Genomic DNA, 4,856 nt, shown 5'->3' on the forward strand with positions numbered 1-4,856 from the left:
TACAAATAATTGTTCACTCACTCTTGATTAGTTGTTAAAAACAATGATAACAGCCCTGCTGGCACTTCATGTGGCTACAGCAGTCAAGGATTCTCTTCCTCACACACAATGGTTTATAAGCATTGCTTATTCATAGATCCCAGGAACATTTACTTTCTCACTTAATAAAAGTGGTTTTTGTCTAAAATTTTTACTTTGCATGAAGCAATATTTCAACTTGAATACATACAAGCCAGAAATAAAGAGCTTTGACTGAGCCATGATCACAGTAAACCTGAAACTAAATAGTAAGTATCAGATAGTAAATGATTCTAAACAGATATAGACAATTTGAAAAATCTGAAAATACAAGTATGATTATTTTCTTTTTCCATAGTCCAAATTATGTGTCAGCTGAGCATTTACAGGTTCATTTTCAACATCTATCCAGAGAACAATGTTAAAATATAATATTAATACAAAGAAAACAAGAGGATAGAGAGATTAGGAAATAAAATCATGTGTAACTTTGTCATGATGCAAGTCAGGGGGCCAAAGCTCAGTACTTCATCAGCCCCATTCACTCTCCCTCTCTCCTTGTCACATGATTTGGTTAACTCCTGGGCCACATCCCAGTGGCAAGAGAATCATTCTAAAAGATCAGATATTTTTACTGCTAAATAAATGGATCTGAAATGATCATGTTACAGAAAATCATTTTCTATATTCTGACTTCAGGAAATCTTTGAGAAGGCTTCGGTCCCCAAAACCCAGAATTTAATTAAAATAGGTGGTTCTAATGAATTTTCTACCATAGCCAAACCAACCACATGAAGAAGCCATATTTTACTATGGGCACAAACAATTTTTTTCCTCAAGGGACAAAGCACAGTGCTTTTTATGTCTACCATCTTTTAATGTTGGAGGATGTGCAATTTGGCCACTAGAGTCCTTGAATTGAATTAGCCAGTTTTTAGTATTTGAGATTGTCTCTTAATTTAACTAAGAAGGGTATAGCTTGGATTAATACTTAGGGAAATCAACTTTTAAACACCCAAAGCATTGGACATCTTTCATAAAATTCACTTTGTTCGCTTCATTCTTCACAGAGTTCATATGCTAGTCTTCTTTCTGTATGCTTGCCCAGTGTCAGCCAGACTTCTTAATCAGAGACTTGTCATGGCATTTCATGAACACCTCAGAGAGCCCTTTCCCTTCTGCAGTTTCAACACTTTCTCCCGAGAACAGAACATCACCTTCTTTTGTGTCTCTCCTGCTTTGACTCTGATCCTCTCGATGATAAAGCCAGGTCTGCTCCACCAATTTGACCAGCCAAAGTAGAAGTTGCTCTTCCACTTGAGCTTCAGCATTAGAAGCTCTCCAATGTCCACCTCCGTGTAGATCAGGAAGGGGTATGTCTTATTTGTGGACACTTCGGGCAGGGTGAAGGTGATGTTCTCACTCTTGGCCACCATGCCATATAGAGAGATCTCGAAGGCCTGGTTGGTCTGCGTGTTACTTTCAGTCCCAGAAAAGTGAATCTTTACTTGGTAATGGAAGACTTTGTAGGGCATCTGAGAATGAGTCTTCAAGTACATCTTGCTGCTTCTTTTGGCTCTGACCTTTTTGATCTCATAGCCCATGTTGTTGCACCAGTTCTTTCTGCAACTCAGGCAGAGCCCTTTGTCAAAGGCTTCCTTGGAGTTGCACCTGTAGGCCTTACTTGGGTTCTCTTCATTCAACAGGGAGTCGATGAAGAGATGAATGGAGCACTCATGGGAGCACTTCACTAGTTGGTCCACATCTCCAAGGCCCCTCTCTGCAATCACACAGATAGCTTCCCTGATGTTGCATCCAGGTTGAAAATTGCCTCCATTGGGGTAAATGTCAACATGCCCCACTGGTTTCTGGATTCCAATACTTCGTCCTGGTGACCCCCTGGTGAATGTGTGTAAGACATCTACAAAATCTGCATCATCAGGAGAAAGGCGACTAGGAGCTTCTGCATTCTCAAAGTTGGGCCCGGCTGGATCCAGGCCTGTAATTCTGTTGACCTTCTTATTGGTCCGACTCCCAGCAATGCCAGCAGCATGGGCTCCAAGACTGTATCCCAAGAGATGGACATTGTCCATGGGGTAATTAAATTCATCCTCCATCCAGTTGATAAACCTGGCTACATCTTCTCCCACCAGCTTGGTGTATCCTACAGACACTGGATAGGGTTGCTGGGCCCACAACAGCCAGTCCACCACTATGACATTGGAGTCTGGTTCCCTCTTGTACAGGGCAGCCACAAGTTTTGGCACCCAACTGTGAGAATATTGAATATTGTCCATGCAAGCTTAATTGTTCCTTATCTTCAGAAATCTGGACATTTGATTATCCTAAGTCTAATGATACAGTTGCTCTAAAAACTGAACTCTTCCTAAATTTTGGAAGAGAGAATTTGAAAAGCAAACATTTTCTACAAAGAACAGATCCTGATGTTTTCTGATTTTATTGATATTTGTTGTCTGTACTCTCCATGGTGAGATATTTGTATTAAAAAATAGATAAAATTCTCTGAAGTCTGGTTCAGCTAATCACAAAATTAGACCATTTATCATATGATTCTCCACTATTTCCAACTGCATTTTATACTTCTCTGAACTGAACAATTTGTTTCCTTTAGAACATTTGTCAATATTCCCTTAGAAAATTTGTCAATATTCAGGGCCTGACATCAAGACTTGACTATCAAGTCTACAATTTTAGACACTTTGTCTCTTAGCTATCGTGTCTCTAAGATGTAAATATATTTGTGAAATGGGTTACCCTCATCCTTTTCATTGCTTTATAATGATTATCTTGGCTTTTATTTAGTCCTCAACCCAATCTTGCTGCTCTTGTATCTTTTCAGCCAAACTCATCTCTTTCAGGACCAACTAATTTCTCTGTGTCTGAGCAAGCTTCTATTCTGTGAATGCAAAATTAATAATTTTACAAGATTTTGCTACATTTATGATGAACGACTGTATCACATATTGTTCCAGATACTATGAAAGAAGGAGCAACTTTTAAGGTGGAATGATAAGAAGCAGCACAAAATGCAATATAATATTTATGGTAAGGTAGGCAAAAGAAAGAAATGAGGTTGTGTTTCTACTAGTATCACTAAAAGTATCATTAGTGAAGGTGTCATTTGCCCAACAGATACCCTACACATGGCAAAATTCTCTGCCTCCCACTGAATATGTGCATGGAACTAATTGAGGTAAGGATATAAATGATCTTTATTACCACCTCTTCTGGACTCTTCTCATTTTAAATATTCTCAAGAAAGAGACTCTTTTTTGGAGAGTCATTGATTTCAGACAAAGTTCCCAAATATATGTAAATAATGTTTCTAACAGTGAGTATATTTGATTTTGACAAATAGAATTTGCCAGTAGATGGGTTTATTTTTCTCTCCTTCTGGTCCTTGAATATTACTAGACCAAACACAGCACTTTCTCTTTGTATTCAGTTAGACTAATCTTTTCTTGTCAAATCTGAAGGTCAGGATTGGCTACCTAATGAAATGATACTTTATAGAAAGACTTACTATTGAAAATAATTTATTTCTTTATTTCTTTTAAAGAAAAGGAGAAAAATCTTAGTATTTTTAAATGATCTAGAATTTAACACACTGAGAGAATATTTTAGTACATTTAATATTCCAGAAGTTTTCCATACATGTATGTTCCTTGTTCTTTTGAAAACTTTTCTTACTAAGCTCCTCTGTTACTGAAGAAAGCTTATGTTTGTAACAATTATAAAATCAATTTTTTATTCAAGCTGACTAGGTCCAAATATTTTTCTTCCTTTTCAATTCAAACCCCAAATCTCTTTCTTCTTCATAGGTTTTTTTTGTGATCAGTGATCAAAAGATAGCCTGATTATCCCAACAGTTATCTAGTACTTATTTTCTCATGCAATTTGCTGTCATATTTTGTTTTTGTATTCGCTAGTGTTACTTAACCAGTAAGTGCAATCACAAACCACAGCTAACAACAGTCATAGAACTCCTTTGTTCTATTTGGTCCTTTTGCTATCTTCTTTTGTGTTATATTTCTTTTTATATCCTTTTTAAATTTGCAAAACAAAAGTAGTATTTCTATACTTCTAATACTAACCCTTAATTTTTTACCTCTATTTAAATTTTATTTTATCAATATTGACAATAGTTTTATATCTAGACAAAAGCCTTAGCATGAGGCAATTATCACCTACCTTCCCCTTCTGTACTTTCCATATCATTATGTAGATACTGTCAACCTAAATAACAAAGAGAGATTCTAAAACAAAAAGATAATTACTTGGGAGTAAACAGGGTATCAGTGCAGCATGGAACAGGTACATAGTGGAACCCATGAGCAAATTTTCAAAAATAAGATAAAGAAAAAAATCTTAATGGCAAAACTAGGAGGACTGCATAAGTTATTTTGAGCTATAATTCTTTCCCACAAGGATCAATAACAAGGCTGACACTAATCCAAGACTAAGTAGTTATTGGATAGGTATTTTTATTGGATAAAAATACCAGTTATAAAAGCAGTTATTGGATAGGTGCTTTTACTCTACAAGGTTTGGACAAGGTTGTTAATCTGGCATTCTTTTATGATAACTGTTCTTTTCAGGCATATGTAAATTAGATCACTTCCTTCATAACCTACTGTCTTTTATATATGTACACACACACACTGTTGTTAGGGCGTGGCTTGGGTAATATTTTTAGTTCAACATTTAATGAATAGGTAAATAAAAAGACATATTGGTGCAATGAAATATTATTTGGAGATAAAAAGGATTAAATACTGATACATGCTATGATATGAACCTTAAAAATGTTAAATAAA

At 36.0% G+C, this 4,856-nt stretch overlaps 1 pseudogene; it reads right to left on the bottom strand.

Annotated features, from left to right (window-relative positions):
• Window positions 1-1,015: 1,015 nt before the first annotated feature.
• On the bottom strand, window positions 1,016-2,315 carry LOC101697128 (lipoprotein lipase pseudogene; annotated as a pseudogene).
• Between the last annotated feature and the right edge of the window lie 2,541 nt (window positions 2,316-4,856).

The sequence above is a fragment of the Heterocephalus glaber genome, unplaced genomic scaffold (assembly GCF_053883595.1).
Source record: "Heterocephalus glaber isolate CG9 unplaced genomic scaffold, H.glaber_assembly_v1.0 deba00000281, whole genome shotgun sequence".
NCBI classification, from domain to species: domain Eukaryota; kingdom Metazoa; phylum Chordata; class Mammalia; order Rodentia; family Bathyergidae; genus Heterocephalus; species Heterocephalus glaber.